We start from the raw sequence: 16,498 nt of genomic DNA on the forward strand, positions 1-16,498 counted from the left end.
TTAAAAAGTCGATTTCTGTAAAACCACTGTTTTTGATATATCACAGTGTCGTCGCAAATGGACGATTTGTACTCACGTTGTCATAAAAATCAAATTAAAAAGTTTCTCATTTTGGTAATAATTGAAATGTTGTTATAACTGGCTATCGTTATAGTAAACTTGAAGGATAGGTAATTATGTAGTTTATTCGGTAGTGTTATTGATAAACACGTAGTCATTCCAGTGCTCGTTGTTTACAGTTATTGCGAATCCTTCACGAAACAAAGGCGAATCTTCAGCGGTGAGTTATCTGATTAGCTCGCAATGTCATTGTTTCGCTATCGCGAGCAAACAGCGCGGGCTGCGGTGAGCTCACGCGCCGCATTCCTGCAGTCGGGACCAGCTGTGGTGTGAAGCCTGTGGAGCTCCTCTCTTGCTACTCTGATCGACAAAACGCCTTTTAGGTATTGCTGACCAAAGCTTCTTTCAAATTAATTACTAGTAGTAACTTTTGAGTATTGACCGGCAGATCACATCTCTCTCACTCGAATATCAAACTAGCAACTGCCAATTAAAGAATTTCCTTTCATATTTATAATTATAAGATTTAACATCACTTTCAAGTAAATCTACGAGTATCCTAAGATGTCAACATAGCGTTTAGACCTTTCCAATAGTATTTTCTATAATATAAAATCTGCTTTCCTTTTCTAATAATGCAAAATAAAAATTCCATATTACAAACACCATGTACTATTGAGTTTAATGGAGGTGAACAGTTGATGACATGCCTAACATTGTATATTAAAAAATATACAATTTAACTCCAGAGGCACCTGGACGTTAATATATTTGACACTAAATTGACATCGTAATTGCTATTAATATTCATGATAGTCACGCGTTCTTTATGGGGAAACCTCGAGACGAGACGATGCGCTCGCGCCGTTTATGGACGTGCGAAATTCTGCAAATTCCTCACAAACACCGATCTAAAGTAAATGTTGACCGAGTGCGAAACGATCATCTTGTGTGCTTAACTGGACGTGGGCGCATGTCACGAACAACTAAAGAATTTTGAAAAAAGAGAGCCAAATAGTTACTTCTCATTTGAAAAGATATCATTGAAAATAATTTAATGTTTGTAACAGAAAAACTAGCAATTAATTAATATTAATGAGCAGTATTAGGACATTACACGTTATTATTAATAATGAATACTACAAGTTGTTTGTTGCAGGATACAATCAAGTGAACAAAAAGATCAATATTTTTTTACGCCTCTATCAATATGCAAGATCATTATCTTAAATACTTGTAATAGGTTATAATTTATTCTGTATACAGTCAGCAAAAAAGTAGTCTCGTTTCACGTCAGGTCAGAACCGGCGCGGGGTGGGGCCGGCGGGAGGGGGGCTCGCTAATGAGAGTTTTTTACACGCGTACTTGTCTGACGTGTAAACTTTACACTCATCTGCATAATTGATATTCTAACACGTAGACATAACAATGCAGAGAGTGGCATTGAACATTTACAAACAAACTCACAATTTAGGTGCCATTTAGAAATAGAGACACGTTACAATGATATTTCAAGTAGGCATTGTTTATAATTTCTTATCTATTGTGTGACACCTCATCAAAGTTACTTACTGAGATCTATTCTTCCTTTGACTGTATCAATTTTGTCTCGAGCATTGTTATAGTCATTCAATAATTAACTTATTTGATTAATCAGCTTGCACCAGCTGTAATCATATCATACAGTGTCGTATATCGTCGTGTAACAGACACTCCCGTAATTTGAAGTTAGGTTACGGGTATCTTATCTATCCACTATCTTATCTTAATTTTATATTATGATCGCGACTGTAATCGACTCGCTGCTGTGGACAAATAAACGAAAACTGCAAAAAACGTTACGTCAACTTGTTGATAGCCAAAACATATTTGTTTTACAAAGGTTTTCCGAAGTTCTTCAAGCTTTTTGACTCAAATAGAATTTAGTTCAAGACTAAGAACAATCTGCAAGGAAAATTAGTTAGAATGATCTGCTAAGTATTATTGAGAACGCAATCGAGCAGATGTTAGTCGTTGCCCAGATCTAGCGGAGGCGTGTGTCTATGCCCCAGCTCACTTGCATGTGTTTATTGGAGCTGCTGTCAATATACGATTATTGGTGGTAATTATTTTGACAGGCTCGGCCGCTCCCTGCCGCGGCACTCCCTGCCCTCTCCAGCTGATCGCGCCTCGACGTGTGGAAAGCAGCAGCATATTAACTGCAATTTACATTCAGTTCGAGACATTTACAGAACAGCTAAATCAGTTTACAAAATCAATTTCATCAGTTCAGCTGCGGGTATCAATCTAGATTTTCTATTCCAACATACATAAACCGAATCCTAATATTTCGATGCGTATAATGTCGTAGAGTCCAAGCGTTAATTAAGTTGGTCAGGTCAGGTAGAGGCCATTTTATTATATGGGATAAGTAACTACGAGTATAAAAGGTCCTATGTGTACTAAAGACGATAATTATAAGTCGTGTTTTAGCAATGAAGCGGTAAGCAAATGTCGCGCACCCTCGATTTCGAGGCGGTTGCAACTTCTTTTTCCGCAAGCCAGAGTTTGTACGAGTACATAATGACACAAAGGATGAACAAACAAGCTTTGAAAGCTCACCATTAATCACTTTTTTGCTACATTCGATTTCAAAGTTTGTCATTGTAATTTATATACCTCCCAATCAGGGTCCGTTTTTCTGTCTCGCGGTGATTAATGACGTAATAATAAAGCTCGTAAATAGATCACGCAATCCGTTTGATTGGTGGCCGGTTCAGGTTTGCGCGGTGTCGGGTTGCATTCGGTCTGCGCGCTCGCTGCACGTGCGACCCCACTTCTTGTGACGATCCAATACTTTTAAAAGGGCTCCTTTATAATATCTTCGTTCCTCATCCCATACATTTCAGAAAAGTCCAGATATTAATTCAGTATCTGTAAATAACATATTATATCTTACTGTCAGTCATTTGTATCTCAATACTTTGCAATAAGTACTTAATTGACAATTAACTTGAGATTTGATTTGAAATGAAGTAATTGACACTTACCCTATGGATATGGAAAGGATAGGCAGAGGCAGGTATAAACATTAACGATATCCTATGGATTTGATGTCAGACTTGTGGCGATAAACCTATTAAATGAATGTTGTCGATTTATGTAAGAGATCGAATTTATTTATTTATAGAATTAATAAAAGTTCCAATGTTGTTGTAATTGTGCTAACTGGTTAGCCCCTAACTAAGCTAAGCTTACCATGGTGACTAGACTAGATAAAGTATAATAGGTACGAATCCCAACTAATATTATAAATGCGAAAGTAACTCTGTCTGTCTGTCTGTCTGTCTGTCTGTCTGTCTGTCTGTCTGTCTGTTACGCTTTCCCGCTTAAACCTCGCAACCGATTTTGATGAAATTTGGCATAGAGATAGTTTGAGTCCCGGGAAAGAACATAGGATAGTTTTTATCCCGGTTTTTGAAACAGGGACGCGCGCGATAAAGTTTTTCTGTGACAGACAAAATTCCACGCGGGCGAAGCCGCGGGCGGAAATAAATAAATAAAAGACTACAAATGCTCGTCGTAGCCATGCATGACTCTCACTAACTTTTGTTCCTAATAAGATTCGAATCCACAATTTTAGCCACTTTTGTTTTGTAAGCGATGTATTATCATTTATCATACCAGATGTCATGACATGAGTCTTTGGTCAATAGTACATCCATACCTATTCAGGCAATAACTATGTGGTGAATAGATTAATAAAATGTAACAAACACCTACTTATTTACCTTCATCATGCTTGCTATGTTTGAAAATGGCATCGCAAATTACTGCTACAAAGTAAATAAATAAGACAAGCATATTTGCATTGTGTAAGCAAGTACAGTTAACGAGAACGTGACTTTATTACTTCCACTTTTGCGCTCTCTCCGATACTTACCTCGGGACCGCATGCGCAGCAACGTACACCTACAGCCGCGCACCACATCCACGCACGAGCGCTCTACTTCGGCACCAACAACAATACAGAAAGTGTTCCTCGTGGGTCCACTTACCAGTTTCTCGGATCAAGATAACTCGACAATGAACTTGAGTCGCCGAACCGATCGGGGCCGGCACTCGCGCCCGGCAACACCACAGGACTCGGATGCAAAAGTTGCAATGCAAAAAAACACACAGATCGCGACGCCGCGGCGTGCTACGGCGCGACCATCACACAAACGCGGCTAGAATCACAACCACGCCACTTTCGGCCGATCGAAAACACGATAAAAGCAGTTCTTATAAGATGTTGTATCAGAAAAAAAGGATTCGTTCGTGCGGAGCGCGCGGCGAGAGTCGAGGACGCGCGCGCGGGCGCAGGCCGGCCCGAAACTGATCCGACCGGTGCGCGCGCCCCCCCCGCCCGCCGCCCCGCCGGCCGGCCCGCGGCCGCCGCTCCTGGCTCCAGCGGGGAACATTACAAATCATACACAAATTCGAATTCACTACATACCCTATAAAATAATTAGCAGAAACTTTCATATAAAATGTTTTGATGCCTTAATTGATTTATAATAGATTTATACCTGACCAAGTCACCCCAGACTGCGTCTACTAAGCTACAGTAAAAATGCAATCCAACAGTAAAATTACTTTGGCTGAGTAGCACTAGGTACCTAACTTTGACCGTAACTATAATGATATCCGGTGCTTTTTGTATGGAGTTTGACATATTTTTGACGTTTGTTCATGTTAAAGTGAGATGGTGCAACAAAGCCTTTGTCTAATCAAAGAACCAGTATGTGTATACCATACTTCATAATAACATAACAACGATACCAGGTATTATTTATTTATTTATAATCTGCTTGAAGGCTCACAGAAAGTCCAACGCGCCAACAAGTTATACAATACAGATAATTTATAATATCAATTTCAATATGTAAAATTGTCAAATAATTAAAACGATAAATTAAATAATAGTCAAATAACATTAAATAAAATTAAATACATAAAATAATTAAGTCCAAAATAGAATGTCATACCTACATACTAATAAGAATTATCATTATCCCTAGTCGATTACACAGATCGAAAAAATTATGTAGCAATTTCTGTTAAACAAAACACTTGAAGGGGTTTAATGTTGTACAAGATTGTGCAGATCCTAGTACCCAAACAGTAAAGAAGCGTTCATGTCAGTGCGGAAGACTCGAACGGATAATAGGTCGGGTAAATAAATAGTTGATTGCGGCGCAAAGTTTACAACAAAAATATTTACGAGCGCGGGCGCAGCGGAGGAGCCGCGGCCTCATTCCGAGGGTGATATATTGGAGCGTTCTTTCTGAAGCAATGGGCACAACCACAAACTAAATGACTTTACATCGTCGTTGACGAGTGAACACCTCATAAGTCGTTTGTACCAAAAACACTTTTTAATGTAATAAGTAAGAAAACCTCTTAACGCATATTTGGAGCGCACCTATTACTAAAATCCATGAGTGGTCCCAGTCGCCGGAAGAAAATTGTTTAATTTTTACGCATCCGGCGACTGGGACCGCGGTCCCAGTTAATTGCGGTCCCAGTTGACGGAATCCTCATTCGAAATTCGAATGGAATGATTGTTTGTAGTGCCCTCTATCGCGTTCAATGAAAACCTCGTAAAAATATTCAGGGGACGGTTTTTTGTCTCGTTTTCCCCGAGGTTTTCACTCGTCAACGACGATATATGTACATTTCCATCAGCAATTTTGATATTATGAGGAAACACAAGGGCCGTTTTTCCACACAAACAAAGTCCCCGGTTTTCTTTTTGGATAATATGTACCGGTAGAGTCATATTTTTTTTCTTGACTATCTATGGTTTCTATTAGCATATCTCTATGATTTCCTTTTTTTTCATAAATTAATTATTAAAAAAGATAAACGTACAAAAACTTAAATAATATAAGAAACACAGCTCAATCCCTATTTCAATTTTAAGTAAAATAAGTACTTATGTAAGTTTTGATTAAGGAATCAGGTGAGTACGAATGGATGATTTTTGTACTTTTAATAGGTATTTTCAGTCCAAGTTGCAGTTGTCTCTATCGCTTTGGGGGAGGCTTGAGACTTGCGCGACAAAATATATTTTAGAAATACCTATTTTTAATTTTTCTACGCTTTGGTATTTCCTCTTAGCTAACTCTTCATGATCGGATCACCCTATTTGTTATCTTATATTGCGACTTAGTTTTAGTAAAATGCACTTCGACCCAATCGGAATCTTAAGCTCTTTTTTCGTATTATCCATAAAAACTCTATCTTAATTTATTTTAACGAACAATATACTGGTATTCAAAAGGAAACTGCAGTCTTCCTGTTTATCCAGTATATTCACCACATGCTAAAAATACATTATACAATGTCCCAAAAATGGAACGCCAGATTGACAATGAAGAGCGCTTAGATGCAGAATGCAGACCTTATAGGTGTTTCATTTATGTAGTATTTATTTACCTACTTATTATGGACAATAAAAATCTTACATCAATCGATACCTATAACTAAACTAAAACTAAGAGAGTGTAGATTAAAATTATTTATTGTTAGGCCACATTTTGTAGCACGTTTACTCGTATTTGCAAATATGAAGCGTCTCTACTCAATCAATTAATATAATTTTCTGCCCACCGCCTCACATAGGTGGAATTTAATCCGTCACAGCAAAGTTTGCTGAGCAAACCTTACTATGTAGTATTATTTATCATCCGTGGTAGTATAGTGCAGTAGGTCCTCCCAATAACTATAATTCCAAAAACTTTCATCCCCGTTTTAGATTTATGTAAAGCGAAGCCTACTCGTAAGTATATCCTTTTTAAACCAGCCAAAATTTTAAAAATTGTTTACAAAATGTCTATAACAAATACAGTGACATTCGCAATTATAATAATAGTATGAACTTATAGGTCTGGCGCTGAACTGATTCAGTGTCTGGGGTAAGGGAGCAGCATTGTCTGAGGTAAGGGAGGCGGGTGTGTTGTGGTAACGTCAAACGTCAGCTAGACTTCATATGGGCTTCATACTTGTATGGTCTGCCACGTCATAAATGTTATTTTATGAAACCTTTCCCGCGCTGCTCTCATACCTTAGAGACTGACTTAGTTATGCCCTAGAACTATAGTATTCTAACAATATGAGGGGTGTGAATTTCAGTTTGTTTATGACACTTCTATGCCCTTTCGTGAAGTACCTAAATAATATTTGATTCTCATGAAATAGCATCAGTGTTTTACAATTAAATTAAAAATAAAATAAACGGTAAAGTAAATACATTTTTTGTAGTAGGAAGGATTCAATATTGTAGTTATTCATTTCTTCTTCTTCCTCGGTCCCTCACTGATGAGGATCGCGACCACAGATAGTGTTCCTCCACAGACTGCGGTCATAAGCTGTGTGGACCGCACGATGCAAACTCGAATACATAAATACCTGAAAAGAAATTACAGGTTATACTTTCAGTAACATTTTTACTACAATTTATAATTTACATCGTATCGCAAGTACTAAAACCTGTCTTGGCCAAAAACCCTTGTACTTGCTGCACCGATGCTCTCTCGCACCACCCGCCCTGCCTGACGTCGCGCCACGCCACAGATTGCGCCAGATACGCTATCGCCTTATCGGTCAATGCGCGCGCGCCTCCGCGAACAGTGCTTACGGCCTTGAACGAAAGAGCTCAATCTATTTGCGAACTTAATCATAACCGCTTTAAAATAAATACATTGTTAAGAAAGGGCCGTTACTAATACGTTTACGCAAAATGTCATCCTGTTATTTTTTTGCTATGCCATTAGGCAAACCTCTTCGCCATGGTTCTATTTTGGGCAATCATTTAGTTTCAGATAATATGTACCGAAAATATGTATTTATCAATATGATAAGGTGTGCACTGTGCACTCTGTAATACTTACGCACGATTCCCATATTCAATCCTTGTCCAAATCCGGTTTTCGGTATTCGGTCCAATTTAATTCAGTCTTAGTTTAAATAGCCACAATTTTCGACGCATTTACACTTTAATATTGTTTCTTTTAAACAATAATGAAAACGTAAAAACATCGAAATCCGCAAATATTTTGACCAAAAACATATTGAAAGACAGTTGACAGATGGATTTGGATTAACATTGAATATAGAAAACCAGCATTAGCAATTATACATAGGACTGAGGAGACAGGAACTAGGAAGTGAATAATGGCTTCATGCTTTCTGTAATACCGCTGACATTTTACTTTCTACAATTATTAAGTACGAACCTTTCGCAGCGGACTATTGAATGCAAATGTATTGAAATGAGGCGCGGCGAGCCCCCGAGATCTGCTGACAAGGAACATCCGCCATATTGACCGACAATCTTCCATTCTCGCATTTTAACCAGTTAATCATTTATTTTTTCATTTTTGCGCTCTAAGTAGTTTCGATAGAAGGAATAATTATTTCATTGTAATTTGACAATATTAATAAGAATAAATTTAAGAACATTTAAAATTGGACTGGTAGAGTTGTTGTTAAGAGTCAAGAAGACGGCTGGTGACTCCAAACAACTTAAAAATATAGTTGCACAAAATTGAAACCACCAACCAGTGGATTTGGAGACGGAGACCAAGGTTCGTATACTATGTACAAAACATTTTAATACATAACTAATACATTTATACGATAATATAATACTAATTTCTTCGAATTTTACATTGCAGATCGAGCCAATGCAGTGGGATTACATTACACTGGTGTGGGTGGATTGAGAGTCGCGCGCCGAGGAGACTGACAAGATTTTGTTTTTGAGGTTTGGTCTTCATACTTTTTAATATTATTTTTTCCTCTTGTCGTCGTCTTTTCAAAACCTGATGAGTATAAATGACGTCACGTGAAGATATCACAGACTTGTTGCCGAAATAATATTCCCAGTTAAACAGATCGTTTCATAAAACCAATAATCAGTTTGTATGGTAGGTAATGTGATCGATCATCCATTTTGTGATATTTGGGGTTGTAATAATTTCATTTGTGTGTTAATGAATTAAGTAGGTATTTAACCAAACCAAAAGATTCTGTTGGTCAAACGTTCATTGGCGTGCCGTTCTCTTGGCGAACGCTTCATGAGTAAAGTGTTCTTTGGGCAAAAAGTTATTGGGTTAAAGATCCTGTTGGTGAGCAGTTCATTGATTAATCGATTGGTGGTGAACGGTTTCACAATCACCTAATCTGAATTTAGGTAGTTAACATTATCAGCTTTTTTTAAGTAATGATTTTTCCTTCTTTCAGAGCGGCGGTGGCGCTGCGGTCTGCGGGCTCTCGCGGACTCGTGCTGAGGTGCAGCAGCCAGGCGCTGGCGTATTATTACACTTCAATAAGTAAGTACGCCTGCAAAAATACTCTATAATTGACGTATGCCTTACACCGCGCCTTTTGCTTTGTGACGGTTTTTGGTTAGCCATTCGTATTATTAGGTGATTAACAACAATTTTATTAAATGAGACGTTTGCTAATACATACGTAGGGGAGACCGGGGTAAAGCCGTATAGCTAAGAATAAATACCCAAAGAATAGAAACTAAGAAAACTACGTATTTGTAATTTACTTCTTTATTAAAGGTTTTCATTAGCTAGAAAAATCAACAATGAAATAACACTTAAATTTAACAGAAATATTATTTTTTAAACAAAAACAAAACCTCTAGTATTTCCGGTTTTGACCCAGGGACTGGACAAAACCGTATACATAATATATACGATATCCTCAGATGATGAAAATACGGGTTTGAAACGCCCTAATCCTTTGTTTGTAGAAAGATTTTCACCAGATGACCTGAACTTATTTACGCGGTCCTGAAAAGTAGATTTTGGGATGTCATATGTAGTCGACGCTTTTAAATATCCCATTCCTCCTTCGATAACACTTTTCACAGCTTTTTTCATTGTTTCGGCATCCCAGCTTTGTCAAATTCGTAAATTCAGCCAATTGCGCGGCAAATTTGTAAATTCTGTAAAAAAAGTCAAAACCGTATATTGGCTGATTTTACCCCGTACGCTTTTAACCCTATGCACACAGTAAAGACATTTATCAAATACTGCACACACACACGATACTTGCCGGTAAAAATATTGCAACAAATTCGTAAATACATACAATTCAATATAAAATAAAGAACACTTACTTGTTAGTAATATTAATTTCACTATTTAAACTCCTATTTTCCAAAAAATTAGATCAAACAACCAAAAAACAAATAAATTTTGATAATGCGTTAACGTTCGTGCCTGCAGCAGCAAGTGTCTGTTGACAGATTGATCCTATTGCTTGCTAGCTGTGAGTAGTCCAGTCAATAAAGCATTATAGATGGAAAACTGTAGAACACAATTTCTGACTTCAGGACTTTATTTAGACTAGTTAGGAGGTGAACATAGCAAAAGTCCCCGCCCTTAGCCCTTGAGCCGGCGGGGAGAGGGGGGTTTAAACGTGCCACTTTTCGGTTTTTCGCTTAATCCTCGAAAACTATGCGTCCTAGTGACATGACTACTATGAACCAAAAAAAGCTTATTCAATTTGCTACAGACGAGACCGTCAAGTTTTTCTATATCATCTATAGTTTTCGCGGCATCTGCTCTAGAAGGTCTGTAATATTGGAAATTTTATTTTTGACTTACATGTTCCCATCAGGAGAAAATCGACTAAATCAACATTGAGCAGTCATTCTAGACATGCGGGAGCATGTTAAGCCTAGTTGCAGGGATGGGACTTCACCGTGCGTATATTTAGACGAACCACTTTGAGCCACTTTTGACTCCTCATCACTCAAAAACTACTGTGCATTAACACTTCAAATTTGCCTCATGTGTTGAGACTTGCAAGATATACATCAGCTTCAAATTTCATAAATATGCTTCAAACGGTTCCTTAGGTATTGACGTCCAAAAATCTACATGTCTGACCTATAGACCAAATTCTAACCACTTCCAGATGACCTCGAAGGTTCAAATTTGGCATCCAGAAAGATAGTTATGTAAATACAAAGGAACAAATAAAAAACTAGTAAATTTTAACATTTCATAGGTGAAAGATAGATTTTAGTGTTCTAAATGTCGATTTTTGAACGTCAATACCTAAATAACTGTTTGAGGTATATTTATGAAATTTTAAGCTGATGTATATCTTGCAAGTCTCAATACATGAGCCAAATTTGAAGTGTTAATGCACAGTAGTTTTTGAATGATGAGGAGTCAAAAGTGGCTCCAATTGGTTCGTCTAAATATACGCAAGGTGCAGTCCCCTCCCTGGAACTAGGCTTAACATGCTCCCGTATGTCTATAGTGTTTGCTCAATGTTGATTTAGTCGATTTTCTCCTGATAGGAACATGTAAGACAAAAATAAAATTTCCAATTTTACAGACCTTCTAGAGCAGATGCCGCAAAAACTATAGATGATATAGAAAAACTTGATGGTCTCGTCTGTAGCAAATTGAATAAGCTTTTTTTGGTTCATAGTAGTCATGTCACTAGGACGCATAGTTTCCGAGGATTAAGCGAAAAACCGAAAAGTGGTACCTTTAAACCCTCCTCTCCTCGCCGGCTCAAGGGCTAAGGGCGGGGACTTTTGCTATGTTCACCACCTAACTAGGCTATATAAAGTCCCGAGGTCAGAAATTGTGTTCCGCGGATTTCTCTCTACACCGTCGTTAAGGCATTCATTGACTGGACTAGTAGTAAATGCGCGGCATATTTTGAAATAATAACGGAGAAATCTATACAGTACGGTTTTACCCCGGTATACGGTTTTGTACAGGTCTCCCCTATCTTCGTACCAATTAAAAAAACTAAATTATTTTTTGTAAAAATAAGCTTATTCATGTTAAGTAAGTGATTGGATTTGATTTTTCCGTCATCACAAGCGATAATTGTAAATCAGTCGGACTTTGAATTTTTGTTTTATTGTCTAAAAGTTTGTTAAGCTAAATATAAATGATAATATTATGTGAATTATTAAATAAGTTTAGTGTTCGTAAACGTGCTATCAATAACATTTTAAATGTAAAAACTGTACGTCGCCATAAGAAGAAATAGATAGAGTAAAATATTAATAAATTATGGTAATGATATTTTTCTAATAAGTAGGTAATAAAAGTATTTTTGCGTATAATTTCAGGTTCGAGTGGCAGCACCGGGCGGGCCCAGGAGCCGCGTCGGAGACCCATGCGGCTTTCACCAAACACATGAAGGGATAGGATTTTGACCGGTAAGTAGGTAGATGCCTATGTAAACTCACAATAAAAAAATATATTTATTTATGAATAGAACGGTCGTACCAATTACACTATTCAAACTAGTAAAAAAGCTCAAAATGATATTTAAAATTGTTGTGATAATCTTATTTTCATAAGGCGCCTTTTGGTAATATGTTAAACGGACATGACGTTATCAGAAGTGTCTGCGAGACTTAACATTTTGATGGTATTAACGTGGAATACTGTCGTTGCAGGAGCGCGGGCGGCGGGCGAGCGAGCGAGGCTGAGGAGCGACGGCACCACACTCGGCAGACAAAGTTCATCATCATCATCATCATCATCATCTCAGCCATAGGACGTCCACTGCTGAACATAGGCCTTCTTCAATGCTTTCCATGTCGCCCGGTTGGTAGCGGCCTGCGTGCAGCGCCTTCCTGCTACCTTTATGATGTCGTCGGTCCACCTTGTAGGTGGACAACGTTCTCTGCTGGTAATTATACTTTTCTTAAACTTCCACCGCTACTTGCACTTGAGTTATCAAGAAACCGAGGACGCTGGGGAACTGATTAACACTATCGACCGTTGGTAGCCTTCATTAATGATATTTGCATTTACTGTTGATTTGTGGCACTGACGTCAACATGACTGTATTATGTGAGCATGTTTTAAATGAAATTGCCATTTTAAAATTTGTTGACTCTGAACAGTGTGCATTAAAATTTGTTCTTGAGCGATGCATAACAAATAATCTGTCTCAACTTTGCACCTGGCTTTCAAATTAAAAAAGAAGTTCTTTTTAAGAGATCTAATAATTAAACTGAAGTTCTTTTCTCAGTTCCAGCAAGCGGAACACCAGCCGACCCCGACTATGTCCGAGTGCGTCCGATGAGCGCGGCCCCGAGCACCGCTGCGCATACTTTGTTTCATAAATCAGTTAGGCTCGGTTGCACCATCTTACTTTGACTTTAACAAACGTCAAAAATCTGTCAAATTCCATACAAAATACTCCGGTTATCGTTATTTATTTATTTATTTATTTTATTTTATTCGGAAAATCAACAGCAATACAATACAAATAATGGGACCTTAAAAAGTTATAGTTAAGGTCAAAATAAATGAATAATAAATAAATAAATTTAGGTGGTACAACTCAGCCTTAGTAAATATTTTGTAAATAACACAATATTTATTATAAGCAATTTTGAAAGTTAAGTTTTTGAGTAATTTTAAGTTTTTTGTAAGTAGAGAAAGTAGTATTAATAAATTGCAGTATTGTTAGACTTAGGGCTGATTTTTCAACCGTCAGATAAGTTTTAACTGAAGAATAAGTTAGGCACATTGATAGTTTCAGTATGGTAAATATGTCAATATGACAAGTAGTATTTTTAATTCCATAAGCATGAGAATCGATGATAATTAAGTATATTATAACTACTCCAAGTGAAATAAAATAATTATTACATTATAGATATTTAACTTGTAAAACTTTCTTAGCATTATTATAATTATTACATCTAAGAGAAATCAAAAATGTAATTATGTACCCGATCATTGACAAAAAACAAAAATTGAAAGGATTCCTTTACAAATTAAAGTCGAGGTCCTTCGACAAACGATAACCGCCCCGCGCGCAGCAGCGCGGGGGTGGGGTGCGGGGGGGGTGCGCATTGTGTAAACTGCTACATTTTTCGTGAACGCTCGCGCGTGCTGCGCACGCGCTCGCGCTTACGCGCGGTTAGGTTCTGAAATGAACCTAACCGGTTTTCAGAATGTCTTCAGGAACCTAACTGTAATTTTTCAGGAATTTTCAGTTACCGGTTTTTGTAACCTAACCGGTTTTTGTTAGGTTTCATTAAGTTNCGCCGGTCGAACCGGTCTGCGGCCGCGCAGCTCTTTTTATGCACGCGTGTATAGGGCTGCCGACAATACCATATTTCAAAACTTTATTTTTAATTTTGATAATATCGTATTTGATTGAGATAGGCCCCCTTAATTTATGTTTATTGTCCATGGTGCATATCTTTTCATAAAGGTTACTAAACCTTTGTTTGTCACCTGTCATCCGCTTTGCAACGGCGGTAAGTCGAACCTTAAGTTCGAACTCCTCCTATGTTCTTCTGATTAATTTCGTTGCGGGTTCAATGACAGTTTCACTTTCCCCCGGGATAAACTAGACCTTCACTGGTTTGGTTTTTATTGGCGGTCAAGCTGTAGATCCTGGCTACACAGGAGTTGCAGCGGTTTTGAAATATCAGTGATTATCAAAACATTTTTATAAAAAAGAAGAATTTAAGTTTACGAGTAGGTAGGTACTACTCTAGTCATAAATCTGAATTTGCGTAAAATGTGGGTACAATGTTTCATTTTTATGTTAATTTAGTCTTAGTCCGATTTAAATACTAATAAAATATTTTTTACATGGTGAAATTATAACAAAGGAAGAGCTTTTTGCCAATAAACAGTTTTTTAACAGCCCTATGGTGTACTCGCCGGCCGCCATGAACCAAGTTTGGTAAAAGTACGTACCAAGCCATAACCTCGCGCATGCGCCGTGTGCAGAATAAACGCCTTGAGTAAGAATACTATCAAATGCATATAAAATACGGTAATTCAATAAGACGAAAGGTAAAATTGTTGTAATACAATACATAGAAAATATTGGGAAAATAGAAGCATACAATATCATTTTCAATTCGCAATAGGTCTTCTACATTACCCTTCTTTGTGCTGTTCGGTTAAAAGCTTCTTTAATTTAAATCGAGATACTTGGATAGATATTTTACTATGGCTTGTTATGTTTGTTGCAAAATTTACTATTTACTTGCAAATATTACTATTTATTCCAATAGACAGATTTCAAGAGAATTCAATCGAAAGTTCCTATTTCGATTACAGCTGTATCTAATTTTCATATTTCATGTCCAGTGTCGAGTAGCGATATTTACAATATTCACGCCACTCGACTCCTGCGCATTGTCGCTTTCTAACGCGGGTCGAAGCGATGGACTCGGACTATAACTCGTCGATTAATCGGTTTATCAAATCGATTACGATAATAATAAAGTGAGGATCGATGTGCCAAGCGAATGCGTAACAAGTGCAATAAAAACCAGACTGGGGCGGATTGAACATTCAATAACAATATTTCATATATATTTTTATTGTACATGTGATTACATACTCTATTATTTATTAAAGTTTTTTATCAAAAAAATTGGTCATAAAGATGTTAGACTTACATAGTAATTCTATTTCAAAAGTTTAATTACGAGTGCTTTTTACAGACCCCAAAGTTATGAAGATACACATAATATATTATACTGTAATAGTTGATATGCTACGCTATACTTGCTGTAATCCCTCCCAGTGCTGGTCGTATGTTTAGCAAACATGACGGCGCTTACCTGATATTGCTCTGGGAACGCGCCACCACCGCGCCTGGGAACAAAAACAAACTTTGAAATTGGGAAAACTGTGCGATCATAACATTCAGTCGATCGCATATCAGACTACACATGTTATAGTCGAGTGTATGTCACGAAGATGAATAGGTATTCCGTGTCGTTCAAATTTGTGCTGTCGCAGGTTTCACAGAGCCACAATTTATTCATCCACAGATGTTCGTCCGTTAAGCATGGTTTGTTTGTCAGTTAGGTACTGCTTTATTAATGCATAGATGCACCGCACGCGGTCATTAATGTTATGTGGGTCATTAGTGTCATTACACAAATTGCTTTTTAGTCCACGTGTAGATTACGCACGCCCACCCCACAATCACTAATATTCATCTTCACAGTCTTGTAACCATGGCGCCTAGCTTCCACTCTTAATAATTATGCTAATGGAGAACCTGCGAAGCATTTCTACCTTATTCAAATTCAAACACTCACTTTTACCTTTTTTAGCCTCCATTTTCATAAATCGGTATAGAAATTTAAAGCCGACAGCAAACAGTGATAGAGAGTGCGTATTGAAATGAAATCGCAAACCAAAACACAGGTAAAAGCTATCAAAATAAGCAAATACAACATTCCGTAACCGTTGCAGGCAACGTAATAATCGTTTTGATTTCTTTATGGTAGAGTCACCTAATGTAATGTTATGTTATCAAATCTACAACAAATTAAACACTATTTTCAGGGGTGGCCGAAAGTTCCTAGTGCTAGATTGTCTAGTTAGATTGAACCACTGTCTCAGCAATATTTGACTCG

At 37.5% G+C, this 16,498-nt stretch overlaps 2 protein-coding genes across 5 annotated transcripts in view; both read right to left on the bottom strand.

Annotated features, from left to right (window-relative positions):
• Positions 1 to 4,410, bottom strand: part of LOC114359809 (rho guanine nucleotide exchange factor 17) — a 78,472-nt gene extending 74,062 nt beyond the window's left edge. For all 3 annotated transcript variants that reach the window (XM_028314316.1, XM_028314314.1, XM_028314315.1), the window contains exon 1: positions 4,098 to 4,410. The gene's annotated coding sequence lies outside the window, so the exon portion shown is untranslated. The remainder of the gene's footprint in view (positions 1 to 4,097) is intronic.
• Positions 1 to 16,498, bottom strand: part of gas2 (growth arrest-specific protein 2) — a 452,494-nt gene that overhangs the window by 399,655 nt on the left and 36,341 nt on the right. For both annotated transcript variants that reach the window (XM_028314320.1, XM_028314317.1), the window contains exon 2: positions 15,692 to 15,725. The gene's annotated coding sequence lies outside the window, so the exon portion shown is untranslated. The remainder of the gene's footprint in view (positions 1 to 15,691; positions 15,726 to 16,498) is intronic.

Source organism: Ostrinia furnacalis, unplaced genomic scaffold (genome assembly GCF_004193835.3).
Source record: "Ostrinia furnacalis isolate ACB-3 unplaced genomic scaffold, ASM419383v2 OfSCF4659, whole genome shotgun sequence".
Taxonomy (NCBI): domain Eukaryota; kingdom Metazoa; phylum Arthropoda; class Insecta; order Lepidoptera; family Crambidae; genus Ostrinia; species Ostrinia furnacalis.